Source organism: Heliangelus exortis, chromosome 8, assembly GCF_036169615.1.
Source record: "Heliangelus exortis chromosome 8, bHelExo1.hap1, whole genome shotgun sequence".
NCBI classification, from domain to species: domain Eukaryota; kingdom Metazoa; phylum Chordata; class Aves; order Apodiformes; family Trochilidae; genus Heliangelus; species Heliangelus exortis.
This window is the reverse complement of record NC_092429.1, coordinates 24,835,662-24,859,566: the sequence shown is the minus strand read 5'-3', so window position 1 is coordinate 24,859,566 and position 23,905 is coordinate 24,835,662.

Here is a 23,905-nt window from a genome sequence, read left to right as displayed (position 1 = left end):
TGGGTGTGGAGGGGTCCCCCCTCCCTGCTGCCAAACCCGGCACCGCATCAACCCCAAACACTGACTGAACTAGCCCTGTTTCCAAAAGAAGGAACAGTTTACTTGAGTACTGACACATTATTTATATTTTGGAAGTGCATTTTTTGTCTCTCTCTTAGAAGCTCTCTCAAATTCTCATTGGGATGAGCTGTGGCATTACAGGATCTCAGATGCTGAACTTTGCCAGGGATATGTATATTTAGAAGGAAGTCCAGGTACCTAAAAGAAATTCATTTCTAATTTGGTAGATGACAGACCTTCCTTGAAATAACTGTCCTGGAGGCTGGAGGAAGGATATGCTGTTACATCTCAGAGCTTATAAATCCATGTTGCTTAAATCTGGCACTGTTTATCTATCTTCAGAAATTCAGAGTTTTATGGCAGGAAATATTTTCTCGTATTTAAGTTGAATCATTCCCATTCTAGTTTTGGCTTTGGTTTGGTTTGGGTCTTTTTTGTTTTTTGGTTTTTTTTTTGGTGGGGACTTGTTTGGAAGTATTTAACAGAGGGCTTCTCAGAAGATGGAGTGAGGAAGGGCAACTCGTGTATAGTGCAAAAACACACTACATCACCATGGCCATTCTATTGAAAAATCCTGGCTACCACATTTACAATAAATAAATAACTAAATAAATAAACAAACCAGCCACAAAAACAAGTGTCAGGGAAAGTGCCTGAGGTGCATATGGTCTGGAGGGCAGCCAGGGGTTGTCTGGCTTTGGCTTTGGTTTCTAACAAGATCCTAAAGTGCTGGTGGTCCTTTATGGGAGAATGTCATTCCTGCATCCCATCTCTCTAACAAGCAATCCTTCTTGACACCTTTCTCTCTGGTTCTGTCTACTGGTGGCAAATTCTGAGACACCAGACTGGGGACTGTAATGAGGCTTCGTTTCTGCTGGGGTTTTGTTAAGCATCACCTTAACACAGGTATGTCAACATATATAATGTTGCAGCTTCTCTTTAGGGATGCTGCCATTTAGTTGGAAATATTGAAAAACCTGAAAACTACATATCCAACTGTAGCATAGCTATGTCCAGTTTTTAATTTTAAATTGCTGTAATGTATATATTTGGCTGTTCGTTATATTTTAGTTTTGTCTCTGCCAAGGCTTTCTGCTTCTTTCTTTTCACATCAAACCTGTACTACACAAGTTATTGCTGGTAACCCAGTGAAACACCTTGGTGAGTGTCTTCAGCAAAGAAAATAGGTCAGTGTTCAGACAGTCATTAATCTAATGAAGCGTGTGATAATTGCAAACAGTCAAAAAGTGAGTCTATAACTATTCCCTTTAATACTAAAAATCCCAAGATACTGAACCATTAGATATGTAATTCTATATCTGAATTGCTTATGTAAGTTCAATAGCCTATTTTGTAAATCTTCTGGTCTCAGAAGGATACAGATTGATGATTTGGTACTAAGTTCTCAGATCAGCACTTACAAGGCATTTCTTAAATCTTTCTTGCCACTCTCTGTCTAGTCAATTGGAAAAATCTGTCCTGAGAGTAATTGAAAATTGCCCCAGATTGTCATTGAGTGATTTGCAGAAATACCCTTTGATTATAGTCCCAGTCATTTTTATATTTTACTGGCCATCATACTTCACTGAGAAAAAATAAATAATTTGTCAGCAGTAGACAACCACATAATTGGTGTAGTTTATTCAAAAAAATTTTGTCTATTTCTGTAGGCGATCTTCTGCAAGGTTAAAAAAAATCAATACCATAAATCATGTTTCAATGGCAATATGATGGCCTTACAAGGTCTGCTAAACTGTATCCAAATCTTTATTTTGCTTCAGCAGTGTAATTTCTTTGCAGGAGGTAAAAATGGCAGCCAAGTGGCACACTTTATACTACTCTTTCCCCTTTCCATTTTCTAAAACCAATAATATATATATATGTGTGTGTGTAAGTTGAACCTTATTTTTAGAGAACTGACTGTGAAACTGTTAAATGCACAGTCTCATATGTCCTCCTGTTTTTATACATAGTTCATGTGTCCTCAGAAACTCAACAAGACATTTATTCTGGATTTCTTGGGCACATCATTACTTAGATAGGCTTATTCTGAGATACTGTACAAACTGATGTACAGACTTCAACTCTGAGAATAACAAAATGGATCTGAGGTTTTTAAAGGCAAATATACACTAAAGGAACTTGTTGATTTGGAGACCTATTAAAATCAGTGTCTTCTGATAGTTTCCTGGATATCAATGAAGTGCCCAGCATCTAGAGGTTTTAGTCCTAATTTGAGTATTAGATTTGTCCAGTGGCTGATTTTTGTGGAATAATATTCTTGATGCTCTGTAACCATGAAACATCAGGATATACAGTGAGAAATGTTATTAAAAAATGAAAAAGATTATGAAACCTGACAGAAAAAACCAAAATTCTTGTGTCAGGATGTCAGATTCTCAGACAGACAAACCATTATTGTGAAATGAAGCTTAAAATTGTCCAGTATTTAGATCTGGATTGCGTATGTAACAAGAAAAATACCTTTGGAAAAAAAACCAACCCATCTTTCAGATGAAGAAGCAGCAAACCCATGAAGTAGAGGTCTTGCAGGTCCAGCATCAAGCAAGCCAGATGCTTCAAAGTGACAAATACTGTTAGATATTAATGACATTGTTTAAAATGAGATGAGGAAATATTAATATTTCTCTTAGGACAACATTTGGTATTCCAGCAAGAAGCTTTGAGACAAGAGTTGAGATATAAAATGCTTTTACAAAGATGAACTTCTCTCCATTGTCTGAGCATCCAGCATTCACCAGATGCTTGTACTGAAAACCTGCCCTGGCTTTGGTTTTGCTTTGGAATTGTCACAGGAACCTATGCAGAAAACCTCTTGTGGTCTACAGAAATTTCTGTATCTTCTATTTATATGTTCTAAAAGCTGGTTTGTCCTGGCACATATAAATAGACAAATCACCAGATAAAGATATGCACCTTCATAAAAGTTCTGGTCTAAATATAAATTTGTTATAAAAGAAGAGCTACTTATATACAAGGTTAATTCTGTTAGGACAAATATATTAATGGGAATTGGTCTCCTTGCTTTATTTAGTATCATAATGTACTGAGTAGCAATGAGGGGAATATCCTGAAGGCTTTCACTTTTTGGTTTGGTGGTAAAAATATCTTGAAACAAATTTAAGTAACAAGTACAAAACAAACGTAGTTTTGTTATTTGATACAGCACATGGAGTTTGGCAAGTAATAATAAAAACCCTCTGAGGCAAGAATTACCAATAAAGTCAGCATTTGGAGATTACAAGAGAAAGCAAAGGCTTGTGTTTTGTTTTTTTTTTAAGGAGAAATTGCATATAGATGAAGGAATGGTAAGTGATTGGACAAATTAAGAAAGCTAAATGTGATTGGTCTTTTAGGTTTTTGGTTTTGGTTTGGTTTTGGTTTGGTTTTGCTTGGTTTTTTTGTTGCTGGTTGTGTTTTTTTGATTTTGTTGCTTGTTTTTTCTTTTAGTTGTTTTTTTTTATTATTATTATTAGGGTTAAAATCCCCAAGAAACTACAAACTGGGTAAGAATTTCAAGAATAGGAAAAACACTAAAGTATGAACTTCCAATCTAAAAGACCAATCCAGCTGTTGATCCTGAACCACTAACTGCAGGTGTTGCTATTTGCTTCTCAAACTTCAAATACCCTTCAAATCTCACATAGATGTGAGACTGTTTTATGATTTACTATCCTTTTCCTCAAAGATAACCACGATAAGTACAAAACTGGATGGAGTGCTCAAAGCTGGCATTGGAGATGAGCAGTGCCTTGTTCTTCTGCCCTCAGATGCCAAGCACTGGGCAGCTAGAAAAGTGCAGCTCAATTCCTGATTTTCACTTATATAATGCATATTTCATGACTTTTAGTGTCTGGGAGACTGGACCTGACAAAACACTGCCCATCATTTGCCATGAAGGGATGGCAAAAAGTCATAAGGTCTTCTATTACATTGAAAAAAACCCTTTTAATGAACTGCTTCTGTGGCATGTGAGGATGAAGTTAGCAAAAGTTCCTGGGCAATTCCTGTCCTCTAAAGGCACATTTGGTTTCACCTGCCTGAAATGTAATTAGTAGGTGCCATCAGCAATTGCAGAGTGAAGTTTGTGTAATCCAGAAGCAGGAAATTTGTGCTGTCTGCAACCCAGACCTTTACAAAGACATCCTGCAGTGCCCATTGCCTGACAATGACAAACATTAAAACATATTTATGGGATTTTTTTCTTTTTTTAAATCTTTTTATTTTCCTTCCATCTGAGAAATGCAAGAAGATACTTGTAGAGAGAAACAAAAGCTCAATATGAGAGAAATTACGAGGATTTCTATGGGATTGCTGCACAGTATGGAAAATGAATGTTGCTTTAAGCTGTGGGGTAGGGAAGTGAGACTTCCCTGTGCAGGTTTTTACCCAATTAAGACTATTTTGAAAAAGCTGTCATGGCAACTAAAATAGTGGAAGAAACAAGGGAAAAAGAATTAGGCTTTGGTCACTGGAAATGGGGTTTCACTGATAGTCTCTCTGAGCATAATAAGTTGCATCTGAGGAGCTGCAGGAATCCACATTTCTGGGAAATAGCAGGAATGGAATTTGCAGAACAGGTGCTGCTGAGAAGAAAGCTTAGATTAACATGATTTAAAAAAAAAACAAAAAGAAACCAAACTTGTGGAAGTTTTGCTTTAAGCTTTCATAAAAATGTAATGTTTTGGGAAGCACAGAGTTCTCTATTGTTGAGCAGGCAAATTAAGGTAGGTCTATGGGTTCACAGAATATAAAGTTGCCTTAAAAACTTTTAAAAGACTTGCATTTATTCCTTGCCATACTGGAATTAAAATAGCCAAAAAGATTTGCCTCTTGTCTTCTGGCTTTGAAGTACAATATAATTCTGAATAGGACATGTTTCTGTTGATTAATTAATTAAAATACTAATTGGAGATTGAGAAATTAATAAAACCAGGAAAAAGGTTGTAATAACGGTTGCCCAGGAAAAAGTTCAGAAGCATGGATTTCTCCTCTAATTGTATTAGTTTTATCTGACCTATTTTTCAGCAAATACCTTACTCTTGAACAGTTTTACTGGAGGACATTGCTAAACTGCAAGAGGTATTTCTTTAAGGAAAACCCTGTAAAATGCACATTATTATGAGCCAGGACCAAGGAGCTGAAAGAGTAGGTTCCTTTCTCTTGTTGTTATGATGTAAAATGCACCTCAATAATTTTAAATCATATTGAAAGCTGACAGGATAAGTAAACAACATGAGAATTAGGCCTTTAAAGTCTAAACAAAAGCTCAGCATTTCTAGCATCTGGACTACAAAGGCCTCTGCTGCTTTTTTTTCCTTTTTTTCTCACAGTTATTGTTATAATATGCTGGCTAGGACCCCGAGGTAAGTAAATTGCAGCCAACATCCTCCTGTAGGCATTAAGCAGTTTACCTGAATGATGCACATTGCTTCTGCCAGCTTAAGGCACTGAGCCTCCAAAGCTTTTTCCTGGATGTTTGGTGTCTTGTACAAAATCACAGGACACTTGCAGCTGCACCACAAGGCTGCTTGCCCCACACCCAGCTGGGGCCAAGAAACCACAGCTGTGTGAAGTGCCTTGGATAGCAAACAATTAGGTAAAGGGATTATGGTTTCTAAAGCCCTCATCCCCTCAGATGAAGGGCAGTCAGAAAACAATAAAAATGCCTTCCTGCCAAAGAAAAAGGTATCTTGGAACTTGAGTGAGCAAGTGAGTTATTTTAGTAACAGGTAGTGGTGATTTTCACCTCATTAGTACCAGTTCCTGCCATAAAGCTGTAAGGATTTAAAATCTCTCTGATAGCCCATTAAACATGAGCCAGGATGTGTGCTCCATCTGCAGCTGAGAAGAAATCCACTCCCCAAAGTCTCACTCGGACAGAGGAGAAGCAAGGGAGAGGCTCAGCTGTTCTCAGGGCCTTTCCAACCCCAAGGCTGAGCCAAAAGCAGATAATGTGGGGTAGAAAACATCTTCACAGCTCCCACTCCATACATGAACAGAAGATGCTTATTTTTAACAACGATAAGCCACAACTTTTTGATTAGTGATTCTGTTTTTTAAACACTCTTTGCTGTGGCTTTGAATTAGTCCAGCAGCTTTGATTTAATAGATTTAAGTTAAAAGTGAGAAGGATGCAGAATATTTGATGGATATTCAGTGGAAATATTCCATACTTAATTGTACCCTCATAGACAGACTTAGAAGGTCCTGGGTTACATTTCAAGTCCTCGGGGCAGGTCTGTAGGAGGTGAGGTCACTTTAGGTGAGGTACTCTGACTGGATGGCAACCAGAGCCCAGCTGACTGCAGAGAAGTAGTCATCACAGTGGCAGAAGTTAAAATATACCTGAAAATATCTGCTGCCATGTAAGTACTGATGGCTGTTTTCTAGACATATGTATTCTGTTCAGCTGGAAGATGCGATCTGTACAAATTGTGTTTTCACAAATAAATTAAAGGAACCATCAGTTCAGAAAACAAACTTTCATATTAGCAGATACTACTACTACTACTACTACTACTACTACTAATAATAATAATAATAATAATAATAAAATGATGTGAAATACACTTATTATGGTTAATATATTTCAGCACAACCAGTAAAAATGGAAACAGCCAAAAATGGGGGGAAAAAGAGTAAACTATAGAGAAGTATGAAGCTGTGTACAAGACATAGATAGTGGAACAGTTTTTCTACATGCACATCTTCCTTTTACTATATAGTCATCAAGAACATTTGGTTGTATCTTGGGCTGTATTATACTTGACACCAAATCCACATAGAATTAAGCACATGCTTCACAGAAAGTGCAGAATTAGTCCTGCTGAAGAAGAAAAACTTCATCCAACTGGCACCTACACATACCTCAAAGTGTTTTTTCTATCATAGAATGGGTTGGGTTGGAAGGGAGCTTAAAGGTAATTTAGTTCCAAGCCCCCTGCATGGGCAGACACACCTCCCACTACCCCAGGTCTTACTGGCAGGGCTTGTGTCTATCCATAGGATGCTCTCCTGTCAGCTTGTGATTCTCTTCCAGACCCAGGGCATCTCCTTGTGGCTCTGTTCTAAATGGGGTGGGATGAGCTGAGGATGCCCTCCCCCAGCATCCCTAGCTGGAAGTTCTCCTAATTAAATTGTGCCAGTCTCTGGCTGAAGACTCTTTCCCCCTTTTCTGACAGGTGAACCCCATCAGCCCTCAGCAGTCCAGGTTTATCAAAATGAGCCTTATGGTCTGGGGAGCAAAAGCCCTGATAGAAATGGTTATAGAAATGTCCAAGTGTGTTCAGGCATGAGTTATTTTTAAAATTATATTGAATGTTGTCCTTTCTACTTAGTGGTACACAACTATCATTATAAAATGTTAGGAGAATGATACAAATGGTTATGAAGTTTGAAAACTCACATGTACACTCAGGTGAAATTCTAGACCTAGGGAAGTGGATGCCAGGTTCTTTGCCCAGTGGAACCAGCTTGCTAATCCCTTCTATTCTCTTTATCAAGAAATGCAATCCAGGGTCTGATAGCAATAGATTTGGATACCAGAGCTTGATTATGACACTGCTTATAAAGAATTTCTTATATATTTATTTATTCATTCTCTATGTATGTTTATATAAAAACAGTATTTTGATATGCCACCTTTCTTATCATATAGAGTACATTTAAGAACAGAAATCTGAAATTGCTCTTTTTTAAGCTCTATCTTCTCCTTCTGAAATTTTTACATTATATTCTGTATAGCATCTGATGGCCCAATTGCCAATCTGTGCTGTTCTGCATCTGGAATTACAAAATAAAAGAAGAACAAATTTATTCCTTTTTATTTTAGTAACAACAATATTTTCTACTCTGAGCTCTACATTTTTTACTCTTGAATGTGATGTATGAAGCAGGAAAAAAAGTTTGACTTTCAGATACTCAACAGAGGTTATGCTGTCAGTAAACAAAATCCTCTTTCAGTCCTCTGCAGTAAGAAATCTTGACGCAGAATACACTAAGCAAAAAGGAACCTGGAACCTATTTACTTGTTATCAAGAAACCCATAGTTTCCAAATGCCTTAAGAAGTGTGAATGAAAGATGATATGGAAATATTTGGAGTTGCAAATTGTTGTTTCTAGGTGTTTTGCTACTCTACTGTTCATAGTATACATAAAATAGCTCTTTAAACGTACTCAGCTGTTAAAAATGCAGTATTTAAAATGTTTCCAGCTTCAAAAAAGCATAGGGCTGTTGGGCAGCTCTGTTTTTGTGGACTAAATATGTGTGTTATAATCACACCTATTATTTGCTTGCATTGTTTTTTAACATATGTAAGCTTTATCTAGCACACTATTCAACAGGTTCTCATTTCTGATTTAAGAGGAAAAGTAAAACATTTAAAGAAAAACGGTACAGTGAGTGGCTGTTAAAAATAGCCATAAAAATGTCCCATGCATACATAAAACCGTAAGGCATAATAGCAATAGTTGTAATAAGCAATAGTCATAGCAGCACATCCCTCAGTGTGTGAATTAATTGAATAATTATCACATCAATGCTCAATGTCATATACAGTGAAAAATGTATTTGTAGAAAGTTTTGCTGCTGGGAAGATTTCTCAGAGGAATAAGCAATTTGCCTAAAACCTGCCATGGCATAACCCAAGGTCACCCATTGAAATGTTTCTGGTTTAAGTCATGCATTTTCAAAAAGATGTGCTCTATATGATGGCAGAAGTGTTAAGGAATTGAGTCTTTCCCCATTACTAGAGTTTCAGAATATGGGAAGGATTTTGGCACCTTTGTCACACAGGATACAGTTTCTGAGCATTCCTACTGAGAATGAATGACACTTCTCATTTTGACAGTGATGTTAACTTCAAAATTGGATAATAGAAGTCATTCCCCTTATTTCCCTGGCTCTTACCTTCAGCCCAAGTTTCCTACACTCCCTATAGGATGTTATAAATATGTATATGTGGACCAGAAACACTGCACTGCTTTTGATCTCCTCTTCTGCACCTCCCTGCATGAGAAATCATTGATATTTGCTATTTTAATATTTCTATATGAATTGACAAGTGAATTTGCCTTTTCAAGAATGAAACCTGGCAGCAGGATCACTCACTTATCCAGGATGTATGAACAGACAGGAAACTGATTGCCTTCTAATGCTTCCTTTGGATGTAAATGGTGAAAGAACCTAAAATTTAAATCAAGCATTTAAAGAAAAGGCCAGATCAACACAAGAGTTTCTAAAGCAGGAAAGACTTTGGTATGAAGCATGTGTGGGATTAGTTTTTACATGCTTGGCAGTAACACAGGATTGTCTGACTTAATTTTTCACTCATTTTCTTTGAGACTGGCAATGCCATCTGTGAAAGAGAAGTCAGACCCTATGAGACCAGAATGAAGCAGGCAGAAAATTTACTGGAGACCAGTGCTCTGTGTAAGAGATGTCTCTTGCACAGCAGCAGGAGATGATTTGTGGAGTTGTGTTCCTGCAGGAGTTTCATTCAATGTCACAAAAATATTGGTGTAGGCATAAGAAGAACTGGGGAAGATGATGTCAAACAAAAGAAAGTAAAAGATGAAACTGCTTGAAGTATATATAAAAAAAAAAGTATAAAAAAACATTGACTAGTGCAAACAGAAATTACACAGTTATCTTGGACTCTGAGCATCCTCTTAGTAGCCAAGTACCTATGCTGAGTAGTTACTCAGTTTTCTCTCCCAGAATGCTATTTTGTGGTTTCATAAATGTGGTTTAAATTCCTGAGTAGAAAAAAAAAAAAAAAAAGCTTTTGAAGAAAATTAGTGGAAGAACCCCTAATTCATAACAAATCACCAATAGCTCAGCAATCAGGTCACCTAACCGGGAGAGGTGAGAACAGTTCAGACCAAAGATTTGAACAGGTTTCCACTTTCATAAAAAATACATACTCTTATTTAATGTCTCCACTGAACTCAGGAAATATTTTATAAAGCAGTCTTTATTGCTTTTTAAAAAAATTTTTAAATGCATTTTTAAGGGCTCTTTGTTTAAAGTCTTAATCAGCTCTTAATTTTGAACTGAAGCAACTCCATTATCTTCTGCAGCACGAGTGCATGAAAAGAATGAGTTTCCATTTGCCATTCTTCAGGCTAAGCTTGTCTTCAAAGTGTCCTCATATCCAGGCAGAAGAAATGTTTCATCTAGCAGGCTCTTCTTTGACATCTCTGATCCTTTTTCTTCCTTTCCTCAAATTAGGATTCCTCTGCAAACACAGGCTGCTATGATTCTGGCTGGCCTTTTATATTACATCTACTCTACCTGGCTGAGAAGAGCAAAGAGTGAGGTGCTCTTGAACTCACTACATCATTCTAAAATATTGGTGTCTTATCAGCTTAATGCTGCAATAATTGTTCTTTTTTTTTTTTTTTTTTTTTTTTTTTCTGTTTGTGCCATTTCTGCCGTTTCTCTGACTGCAGTACAATCCCTTTATTTTTATGTTGCTGTTACCGTATGAGTTATCTCTACTTTATAGTGTCTATCATTCAGAATGAAGTTCAGGCTGAACTTTGCAGCCTCCAGCATGTTATCAGCTGCCATCCAGGTAGGTCAATCATTTATAACACATTTAACTCGATCTTTTATTTTCCTTCATAAGTTGCAAGGTCACCTTAAACCCTGGAAAAGGCCTAAAGAGTGGGAGAAAGATGAATGAGCAAGGAAAAAGTGCCTTTGCTGTTGTCTGTTTGTTTCAAAGCTGAATGCTATCAGTAGTACTAATAATGTATAATAAAAAGGTGAACCAATTCAGAAAAAACCTTCTCAGGGAAGTCAGATACTTTTCTGCCAGGTGTTTTGTCTCTGGTCCAAGAAAATGTCATTGCAGATGACAATTCAGACAGCAGCTCCCCAAACCTTTTCTGCCTCTTCCCTAGATTCAGGGTAAAACCAACAGATCATAATTCCTAATATAATGAGAAACCCAGACGTTAACCTCTTATTATGAGGACCTGAGGAAGTCATCCAAGTGCACTGTTTTTTGCCTGGGTTTCAGAGACCTAGTACCAAGTAAAACGTATTGACCAGCAATTTATGTACATTTGTGACATTCTCAGTTTCAGTGCTCCTTTCTGTACAGGAGACTGCAGGGCTTTTTTTGAGCATTTGTACCTATGCTGGAAAGATGAGGGTTGTGAACTGGCAAATTCTCTGTGAAACTATTTTCTCAAAACTATTGAGAATAGGTTAATTTACAAAGGACAGAAGATCTCAACAAAGCAAGGTATCTCAGCAGCACAATGGGAGATGAAATTCATTGTGACAGCTGCAAGGTAAGGCACACTGGAAGGAACAATTGATACATTGATGGGATCTAAATTAACTGTAAGTACTCAGGGAAAAATGTCCCAGCTGTCATTGTGAACAGCTCAGTGAAAATCTCTGCCCAGTGTTCAGTGATGATTAAAAACCAAACAAGATGTTACAATGTGCTAAGAAGAGAATAGAGAATGCTTTTGAAAATGCTGTAAGGCCATTCTGTAAATCAGTGTGTGAGCTCACCTTGAACCACATGCTCAGTTTTATCACCCCATCTTGAAAAGGATGTATCAGAAATAAAGAATAGAAGCTCTGAAAGTCTATCTTTTCAGGGAGATTGTTGGGTCAAATTCATTCTTTGATTTATACCCTGTGCTGTCCCTTTGAAATCAAAACAGTTCTCCAGGTTATAAATCACTACTCAATATGACCTATTTAATTTAGTGAAATGATGCATGAAAATGCTTATGATGAAGATACACAAACTACTGAATGGCATACTGCAGACAGAGAAGCTTTTCTTTTTCTTGCTGAGCAACCTTTGCTTTGAAATTATCAGCAATGCATAAAAGCCAGTGCGAGCACAGAGCTTTTACATATAAATAGACATCCAATACTTGATTCATATGAAATATATCACCTTTCTCCAGCTTTTCCTTCTTAAAAAGTAATTTTGGGGTATGAAAGTAAAGGAAGAAGAAGCCTGAGTCTTCCTAAGCAGAGCTAAAGATGGAGAAAGAGAAATTGTGTCTAGATAAATATAACGAAGGGCAACTCAGAAAGGGGCACAGGGAGCTGCAGGACAAGGACATAGACACCATTGACATAGAAGGCAAAGGTAAGGTCAGGACCAAAGAAAAAAAATAACAACCCAGGAGATGGCAAGTAGGGTAACCTGGACACACAACCCTGAGGTACTTGATAGAATCAGGTAAAATCATGAGCTTAAACAAGGAAGAACCACAAAATGCACTCACGCCCATGTTGTGGAAGGAAAAAATCACCTGGTCACTGAATAGATCTGTCAGTGTCTTTGCCTAGGTTTGTGACAGCATCTGCAGCCTGCATTTACACTAATTTGAGGCTAGTGCAAGGGAGAATATTTAGGCACTAATTAGAAGTCCTTGTGTGCTCCTCTTTTTGAAATGTCTGAACAGACTCAGAAGCTTTTGCTCTAGAAAGGCAGAATGAGCTGGTTGTTAGTAATGAAAGCTGATCACAGAGGGAGATACTCAGACTGTGAATCTAATTCATAACAGGCAGGAGAGCAAGATTTCAGCAGGGCAGCAAAGGAACATTTCATTCTCTTGTTATACTCCTTGGCAGGGGAGAAAGCCCAAATGGAGCATGTCACAGGGACTCTGAGTCTTTGTGCAGGCTTCTGTGATTTATCAGAGAGAAGATGTATGTGGGGGTAAAAAATCCCAACCAAACAAAAAAACACAAACAAGCAAACAAACAAACAAAAACAAACAAAAACAAACAAAAAAAACCCCAAAAAACCCTAAAGGCTCCTCTCTCCTGGTTTGGTTCATAGATGCTATGACCATTTAAAATGATGCTTCACATTTTCCACCTCTGATGACCCAAAGCAGGAAGGTGCAAGCATGGTTGAAGCTTTGTTCTCCCCTTTTCCTTCCTGAGATATCAGAACCTGCAAGATGCTCTCTTGGAGGGTCTGTTCTGATTGCCTTTGAGTGGGTGCATTCAAGATAATGAAGTGTTTCCCATCCATTTTAAAGGATAAACCACAAAGGGCACCATTTTCACATTCTTTTTAGTATCAGATAGCTTTGGGTAGAACTTAATAATGCTTAACATTTTATTTTTATCTTTGGTTTACTGTTTGGCTAAATTGTTGGATTTAAATAGCAAACAATTCTGTCCTGGGGCTGGAAAAACAGCCATGTATTTCCTCCTGCTTTCCCACTAGGTCTTGGCTCAACTGTTTATTACAATGACAGGTATATTCATCAGCAGTGTGTGTGAACAAAATTTCATCCTGTGGACTGTGACTGACAGTTGGTTGTGGTCCCCAGAGCCACATGGCCATGCTGCTCAGTGCTTGGATGACATCCCCTCTGTAGCTGCAAAGAGTGTCTGAACAACTCCCAGCAACTTGGGTTTGCTCAGGGGTCTTCAGGGAGCAAAAGGCAGGAGAAGAGCAGGAGGCTTTCAGAATTTAATTAGGGATGTAGGAAATTGTTTCCTTTGCTATTGCAGGCCATGATATTATGTCTGTGTGAATGGCCTTGGTTGTCAAGTGAGGATTTGCATAGACTTTATAAGCATTAATGATGCATTCCCTTGAGAACTGAACCAGTCCACTAGTGAGTGCTGCAAAGGTGAAAGAGCCCTTGTGGCATTCTCAGTGTCCCTTATCAAAAACAATTATACAAGTGCCTCTACTGCCTATGTAGAAAACTATGGTTAGGTATGGCTTGATAACTCTTGGCAAATGGTCAATTACAAATATTTCTCATGGTAATTGGTATCTTCCTCAGTAAGGTCACAGAAGGTTTTGCAAGCTGTGTATTAACTGCGTATCTCAGCTTTTCTTACAGAGTGAGAAACCACATTTTATGAACATTTTTTCATTGTTCGTGAAATATTTTAACTTTTCAGAAGTAGTTTGAGGAGGTCAAACAGAGAAGTTTTGCATGACAATAATAATTGCTCCAGTTTCTAAAATCAGGAGCAAGCCTGAAAAAATATTAATAAAACTGACACCTCTAAAATGCTTCTGTTTTGTCTCCTCCTTTCCTTCTTTGGAATATTTATAAAGAATCTGTGACAGCTTTGCATACAGAAAGGGTTTTCTTAAGCAGTATTCCTTTTTCAACACAAAGGTCATTGGGATTGGAACAAAAAATATTCATCAATATTATTACAGTGAACATAGCACTCAGGCTGTGACAACTGAGGCCTTGTAGTGAAACGTCTAGACACCAAGCTATAGCAGGTGCAGACAATAAACCTGGTTGGGTAGGCCTGATACTATTTAAAATTCTTTATAGAACTGCTTTGTGAGTAAGATTTCAGGAAAAGCAAGCAAAAGGTGAAAAATCTGTTATAAAAGTTTCAACACAATTTCTAGAGAGGGCAAACATAAAAGTTTACAGTTCCCATTATGGCTTTCTCTGAACCAGACAAACCCTTGAGATTACGGTAAGGCAGACATGCCAGGGTTATAAATATATTTATAGGAAGCACTGGTGCAGTGAGTAAATGCTCTGCTGCTTCCAGCAAGTTCCCAGGAGGAATCACAGAGGGGCTCTGCAGCTTCTCCAAGGGCACGCATCCTGACCAGCATCTCCCACCAACAGCATCAGCAATGAACTTTCAGCAGTCTTTAAGAGTGCCCCAAAGCAGATATGGCATTCATTCTCTTGCTGGAGCAAATAACTCAGCCAGATACACTCTGTGCAAATATAGAACCTATAGAACCTATTGAGGTTCCCGGGTGAACCCAAGAAGCAATGAGTCCAGGAGCAGGTGGGAAGTTGTGAAGAATTTTTATCTATTTTTGTGACTGTTATATGGGGATATCACATGGAAAACTTAGACTCATAATGAGCTCTTTTTTTGCTTTGATAGCTTTAAAGAGTCTCTTTCCAGCATCTACATGGCAGATATTTAGTTCAGACTAATTACTTTTAATTAAAGCTGGACTCTTCTCACAGTAAGGTTCCAGCTCCTTGTATCTTGGTTCCCTCTGAACTGGATTCAAGTGGTCAAGTGAGGACCCAGCAAGAAGAGTCTACAAACGGTCCACGTTCCACTATGAGCATGAGGCTGTGTCCTACTGCTATAATTAGAAAGAAAGAAAAGCTCACACTGGTAAAGACCTGAAGCAAATATACCATCAGTCTGCACACAAATTGTCCAGCAGCACTGGTTACTCTAATAGTTGAAGGGAGGATTCTGCTTGTTTATTTCTACATGCATCTTATCACTTACAGAAACATACCCTTTTTAGCACATACCCTTTTTAGCACTTTTTTAGCATATCTTTTTTAGTACTTCATGAGGATCTGCTGTTCTCTTGGTTTCAGCTGTGCCATACTGCCAGGTGTTTATTGCCACCAGCACAGATTGACTTGATGCCCTTCTGTACTATCACTTCTTGTCCTTCTTGTCTTAACTAAGTCTCAGAGTACCTCCAAGACCAGCTCAAGACTTTATTACATTAGGGAACTGCCTAAATCTTAAGCAGACGGTGGAGTGGGCAAAAGCAAGCAGCCCCTTTTCTGGAATCCAGGGATGAGAGAGTATTAACTGTATTAAATATAACAATAGTATAACAATATAACAATATTAACTGTATTAAGTATAACAATAGTATAACAGTATAACAGTATTAGCTGTTCCAATGCAAATGATGTACTTCTCTTTTGTATTTGCTCAACCTTTTCTTTCCTGCTGTTGCTTCTAATGGAGAGGTGGAGAGTAAGGAGTGGCAGCAACTCCCTCACAGACTCCTGCACCGGTTTTCCCCCCAGGTGTAGAACCAAATGTGCCACTACAACTAAACACAGCTTTGCTAATATTGGTCTGAGAATAACTGCAACCTACACAAAAGCTGTAATATCAGGTTTTTCTCCCACGCTAATGCATCCAGACTGAGGCCTTTTGTCATATTCACAATAGGAATAGAGAAGAATTCTTGTATCACATAAGGGGAAAGCACTCCATGGGATGGTGATGTTGTTCAGCTGTTACTGGAAGCATCCCAGGTGAACGGTACAGTGAGTTTCCACAGACAAGGAGCAGTCTCCACACTGCAAAAACCTTCTGGGAACTAATGTGTTATAAATGTTTACATTATGTCTAAGAATAAGATTTGGCCTGCTCCTAGCCAGAGTGAATGCTGTCTTCTTCAAGACTGTGTTAAGCTCCTTGGATACTTATTCCACTCAGGTAATCACAACATCAAAATTTCCAGAGAGCTGCCTTATTATGACAAATTGATTGCACTTGTGGACAAATTTTCACATCCATTTCTTTTCTCTCTATAAGGAGACTCAAGCAACGATTTATTTATTAAAATAAATGTGGAATTATGATGGGAAAACACTTACTTATTTGATCCATTTATGCTGGGTCACGGTAAGGTCTGCATTGCTGCAGGATTTGAATATCTCATAATCTTGAAATTATTTTCTCTCCCTGTAAACCTTTGAAATGCATTGATTTCCAAAACATTTCACAGATAAAGAAAAAGCACGATGAAGTATTTAGAATAAAAGAAAAAGAAAGTAAAATTAGAAACCATTACATCTTTGAAAACCAGAAAGTAATGTTGCTCACGATAAAGATTAATGGGTCTCATTTAACAAGACTGTGATATTCACATGTCGCATATAGCATTTTCATGAAGAGTTTACTGCTGATAAAGAAGTAATTTTCAGATGCATTAAGGACTTTAATGAGCTATTTTGAAATGTTTCAGAATTATCTGAGTTAGAAAAAACCTCAGCATCTGGGCAAAATATCAGGGAAACTTCTGATAATCAACAGCTTCTTTTTATATATTTTTTAAAAGAAAATTGGAGCTAATGTGAAAAAAAAAATCTCTGAAAGTGTATTACAGAGTGGTAAAGTAGAAAACTGATTTACCAGTTTCATGTGTTATCTTTTCATATAAATACCTACTGTGTATGGTGAATCATAAAATCACAGGATGTATTTTTTTGAGTTACTTGGGGTGAGGTACACAGGAGAAAAGGTGGCACCCACTGTGAATTTTGGCAGTTTAAAATGTGGTAGATGTGAAAAACCTGCCCCACACAACCCCTGCTACCTGGAAAAAAAGCCACCAAACTTCGAGACATGTTTCAGTACGAAGGTCAGTATAAAATAAGGGCTATAAGACAGGAAAACAGGGCAGTGACAGAGAGGTTATGTATGGAAAATCTGTTTACAGATCCTCCAAATATCAATAAATCCTTCAGACTTTGGTTTAAAATGCACTGTGGTTGTGTGTAATCCTACCTTAGCAAAGGATTCTGGGACAATGTTGAGCCACTTCTCATCCATTAATTTCATTTTCCCTCAGTCTTTCTCAGTAGACTTTTTTTTTTTTTTTTCCTTCTTTTTTTGCAGTGGTTGAAGAGATCTAGTTCTTAATTAGTGTATCAGTAGGGATTTTGCAGGTGAAACTTTTGCAATTCACACATCTGTCTTCTTCAGGAAGGTTATTAGACTGGAGCACAGATCCATTTGTCTCCTTTTGCAGCCTTCTGACAAACTGTTCTTTGTTCCCTATGGGAGTGTGGGAATTGTAATATAGGCAGAAAATTGACCCTGCGTGAGCAAGTCTGTGAGACAAGGAATACATTTGCAAATGATCTTGGAACAACAAGACAAACTCCAATTTGCAACAATTAAGAAAGCATGGGAAATTGGCCAGGAAAAAGAGAAAAGTGGTTCTTTTTTATAGGCCAGGTATAAAAATCATGGTTTAATCTTGAAATAATTTATCCTTTGTGTTGATATTGCTGCATCCATTCTGAAAAAAAAAAAAGAATATTTGGTCTTTTTTACTCTGAAGCAGTGGAGGGTATACACCATTTTTTTCTTTTTATTTGGTCTCTCTGATGGAGAAATGTTCCTTCACAGGTACATTTTCCTTAAAACAAACCTGACTAAGCCAACGAGATACCGTGTCTATGTAAACTCTGCTTCTGGGATGTATCCTCTCTATTCTCAGTTTATTGGAACTTTTCTTTTGGTATCTCAGGCATGAGCAGCACCTACCAGCTATTGAGACAGCTTCTCTAACTTGAGTCAAAGTTCTTGTTGCTGGAGATAATCCAATCTACCTCTCTGAATATGTTGTCAAAAAACTGGAGGTTGCACCCACTACCAAGCCTGCTTTCTAATAATTAAATGCTTGCAAATGCTTCACCATTACAAGTTCACTCAGGTCCCTGATTCCTCACTCTTAATGATGTCTATATGTTTTAAATTCACCCTAACTCTGGATTTTGTGAATTATTCTCCCCCCTGCTACACCTGTAAATGTCAGCTGTCCTTGGAAGAGGGAATTGCAGGATGCTGCTTGTCCTACAGAAGCAGGGTCAAATCACTCAGAGGCAAGTAGTATTTAATGATCTTTTGTTTTCAGAATTCTGTTTTTGACACAATATCTATTCAGTTTTAAGTCAATTAATGATTATTTTTATTAGTAGTATTATTAATGACTAAAGCAGCTTTGCTTACACTTTTTGTATTGCAGCTTCACATGATCCCCAAGGAAATCTGTTTCTTCCCACCTTTGCTATTTACATGGCTAGATTGTATTTTCCAGTACACCTTTCCTCTTTTCTCTGTCTCTTGTTGTCTTCCTTATAGGACCCTCATTGTAAAATACTGCTGAAAAATTGTCACAACAGTGGGGTCTGAAAATGAATGGATTATGAATGAAAATATAAGATCATGTCATAGAAAACTGCTTCATATTTCCACCATCAGAGAAATGCCTATACCTGACATAATAATCAGGTATTTAAAGCACTTTATTTTGTGTTGGTTGAACATCTGGAAGGCAGTATCTTTGTGGTCATTAAATTCTGCTGAAGGAACTTTTGGAGGAGCAGAAAGTGTGTTTGCCTGACCTATTCCATGGGGGCTCTTTATTTATTGCAGGTTGCCAGGTTACCTTCTGCTTGGTCATTGAAATCACTTGACTTGAAGCTTTTATCTGCTGGTAGAAGGTTGTTGACCACACCATTTATTTCAGTAAAGTGTTACCCTGTCACGTCTCCTCATAGCTGCATAAGTGGTGTGATGATAATAGGAGAAAACTTTATATCTTAAAGTGGCAACTGTTATTTTATCCCCTGGAGCAAACTGTCAGGATCCCTAAAGGTCTTACATTAAATTGCAAATCTAGCACATTGTGTCTAAATTCTAATTTTAGTTGCTCATGTTAGAAAGTGTGGTTCTGGGCAACGATGTACTCAGTTGAGGCTATGTTTTGGTATTTTACATCTAAGGAAATAGACTTTTTCAATTAGTTGAAAATTAAAGCAGACATTGCCAATTCACTTTTTATGAAACACAGAAATGAAAAAAACAAACCAAAACAAAACAACATAAATGTCCTATGTACTCAAGAGGCCTTTTCTTAAATATAGGATTTTCTGTACACAAGAAGCTGAAGATTGTTTGCCTGCTAAGGAAAAAGAGCAACTGATGCTCCAGTAACTGAAATCAACCATCCTTTCATTAGCAGCTGATCAGAAATGCCAGGACTCCTTATCATCAACCCCTAAAGCTATAATTTAACTAAAGGAAATTCAAAATAGCTTTCAGCAAGCCCTGACTTAACACTTTGTGGGCTATTCCACAAGAAATAGCCCTTTCATTAGATATATTTAAGTCATGAGAAAGTCATATTTTAATTCCTTTCTCTACCTTGTCTGCAGAAGAATGAGAAGCAGCTTGACTAAGAAGTTATTTGACTTGCTTAGTCCTTAATTTTCCAGTTTAGTTTCCACTGTCCTTGACATGACTGTGGTTTCCACAGAACATGAGGAGACCCCGTTTTGAGAGAAACTTAATTTTGGGAGATTCCCCTTTTGAGCCATTGCAATGTCTATACAGTCCTAAGTGGCAGGGAAAGGGTGACCAGTGATCAACAAATCTCAGTGTGGAATTCTGGAAATCTGACAGGAGATTGTGCCTCACACAGCCATGGAGGAGATGCTAAACTTCACGGAGTTCAAGGGGTACTCAGAGAAGAAACAATTATTGCTAAAAATCTAAAATACACAAGCAAAGTGGATGTTTTGAAAAAAAAGTTCCTATATTTCAAAGATTTCAGTTAGAGGGGAAATGTGGAATTGGGGCTTTACACTTCACCATTACATGATTCATGACCTGGTACTTGCTGGATTGTTCTCTCACTCTCTAAACCAGCTGCCAAAGGTAATTCTCAAGACATGGATTTTTTTTTTTTTCTCACTAAGTTATTTTTCCATGGTGAATATACACTGGATATGTCTAGATTGTGGGGAGGTGTCCACACAAGAGATCCTGCTAAAGCACCTAAGATCATTCCTGTGAGAGTGTGAGGGAGACTGAAGTGTCCCTGTCCCTATCTCTTCCCACCATGAGCTGCTTACACATCCCCTAGTTTAGCTGCAGCAAAAGCCATAAAAATGCATTATGCTGAACTCAGATAAGTTACACAATTGAATATTAAGTTGCAAACCCAACAAAATTAGATGGCATATATGAAACAATAAATCTTTTGACAAGATTTTGAATGAACTGTTAAATGCTGTAGGTAACTCTGTAGCCTTAACTGGCTCAATTTTGTTTTTAAAGGTCATCTGGATATTCATTTATACAAATAAAAATTTGAATAAATACATTTTTTCTAAGTATGACCAAATGACACTTTAATACATGCTTTTCCACCCCAAATACTTCAACTTCTTCAGCAAAAATTCATTGAGGTAACATCTAATAATAGCTGCATACACATGTATGGATAAAAATATTAAATTAATGTTCTTGTCGATTTATTTACACCAGTTTCAGAGCAGGCCTATTCTCAGGATGATTATTTATCTATGAATTAGCAAGAATGAACTAAGTTCTCCAGCTTGCATCATTTTTTTTAAGTTACACATTATAAATAAGTGAAATCCCACAATAAAACCTGGATCTAATTAGTATACAGATTTTAGTGTTGAGCTTCATTTCCTTAGGCTACAACAACTTTCTAAATGTTCCAAACCAGATGCATCTCATGATTCCACTTACAGTAATGCATATAACACTTTACCACCCTCAGCTGGCACTTTAAATCACTCTCCTCCATCCCTTCTGATTACATGCACACACACACACAGTTCCAGGGTTGATGTGACCAGGAAAATCAAACTCATTCCTTTCTTCCTCCTGCCAATACCTGTTACTGTTTCAGACAGCTTTGCTTTGCATGCTGCTGCAGAATGGAGCTTGGTTTCCATACCCTTGATCAATGATGTCTCACAAGTAACAGCACTCAATGCAGGAGCAGAGGGTTGTGTGCTCTTTTTTCTAACAAAACCTGCACAGTCTCCATCAAATTTTGGACTAAAATGACAAGGTTTCTTTCCAGAGTGGGCTGCTTTTACTTGCATGATAATTTTACAGTACATGGAAGTGTTTGAAGAATTATACTCCCTCGATACCTCGGATTTGGATATGCTTTTTATTGTGAAAATATTTAAAGTTACCAGCCAGGGGAACTTTATTCTTTTCAACTGATATCCTTTTCATCTTCCTGCTTCTATAATGCACATCTCAGTCTAGCTCCTTCAAGATATCTCTCACACTACCACCCAAATAACTCACCAGAGACGTAGAAGTAGGACTTCTTAGGAAGAAGTCCATTATAAACTTGCTGAATGGGAGGAAAAAATGAGTGTGACTTGACAAATTGCTCATTAAAAGTGGTCATAGGATGGGATCATTGCTCCTATCCTCTGATGACTCTCCAGCTGCCACTGTCTTCGTCTCCAAAATAAAATCTGAACTGCAGCAGCTACTGTATTTCTAATCAGCATGGCAATTCACCATCATCTCCGTTTCTCTCAGGACCAATTAAGAAAAACATCAGAAAGTGTAAGGACTTTAATTAGCCAGTTATTCAGCATGCTTTTATCATTAGCCTGCCCTGTAACCACCACCCTCATCACAACTATGATGACGGAATAAATTAAGCTATAGATATTGACCATATTTAATAAGCAATTCTAAAGCCAGATGGATTTAACCAGAATTCAGTGGGTGAATGGGTGTGTCTGGAGGTCACTGGAGCCTTCTGGCAGTCTGAGCTCAGCTTCCTTGAAACCATAGCAAGGAATTTGAAACTGCCTCTGTGAATTAGAACACTACAATGAACTCAATATAAAAATCAAGACTGATTTAAGAAGTCCTATTTCTAAATGATTCTACATTTAGTGATAAGATTACTTAAATACAAAACCAATTTCCTTTATAGAAAACAGTGTATGACTGCTATGTGTGTTAAACAGTAGATTATTTTCTTTGTTGACATCTGTTTTGTCTAATATTAAAGCAATATCATGCATTACTGAACATTATCAGAGAAGGAAGATGGAATGGAAGGTCTCTGAGGAGTGTTAATGACATTTTGGAAATAAAAATCTAACAATTACTGGAGTATCACAAGCTATAAACCTTTTGTACCTGTGTGTACATGTTTGCTTTCTTCTCTGTGATATATGTGTAAGTGACAAAGACAGAATCTGTGTTCATCCATCCAAGGTACCTATATGCCCTCTGTTATTGTCATCTCTGTACATAACAAAAGCTTTTACACTTGTGCTTTACAGTTTTAGAAAATGGATGTGACTTGATGAGAGTCACAAAAACAGAGCCAATGACTGGAATATTTCTCTGGAGTCCTAGACTGGAATTTTAATTTGTCTTGTACATTTTTACTGAGTGAATGTTTACAGACATGAATAAGCAGAATAAGCTTATTTCAGAGCTAACTTAATTTTTGTGCCAAGACCCATGCTGGCAGGCCGGCAGGTGACTATCTGAACTCTCACATACAAAGCAGACACTCCCCACTACTCAGTGTTTTTTAGACAACCACTTATTTCAGGATTTTACAGTATGTCAGTAATGCCAGTACTTCAGAGAAATCTTTTCCCATGCATTTTACAAGGATGGCACCAACCTGTCCCAAATCCACTTTAGTTTTTTTTCATTACTTTTGGCATAAATCTACTTCCACGTAAAAATTACAAGCTGACATCTAAATGTGTGTTTCTCATGCTCAGACATATACATAACAAAGATTAATCTCTTCAAGGAGATGCAAATGCACATTTCTTCTGTGACGCAGATAAGCACTGAAAAAGAAACTAAATAACAAATCTTATCTTTCAGCAAATGTGAAAATGCAAGTGGATGCAAGTTTTTTGCTCCTGAGCTAGGAACATGATGGCCAATTGCCTAACCTCTATTCAGAAAATAATACTTAATTCTATAGGTTCTTTGCAAGGGATGCATTTGAAATCTGTCACATCAGAATAAAAATCAGACTAAAGATATGTTTCTCAAAGAACTTCAATCAGTTCTTATTTCCTAGGCTAGCATCTCTGTCTATCAGAGCATGAAGCCTTGAATATATTAGCAAAGTATTAATTATGGTTGAAATCCTCAAACATATTTCAATATATAGCTGTCACCAAAGCAGTAATAAGTGTCATCTTCTAGCAGAAATTTTTGTGTAGCGAAGTTTGAAGTGTAAACATGGTAAGACTTTTCTAATATTTCTTAAGGAAAATTATTAAAATTGGCTATATAAATCAAATCTATATAAACCAGTAGAACACAATACACTGATAAATCAATACTGCAGATTGTAAGACTGTGTTATAAGTGTTACACAGGATCAAAGCTAACCAAGTACTTCTGCGTCGCTACTGAAAACAAATCCAATATAATGTTCCCATTCCATAATATATACAAAAAATAATTATATAAATATATATA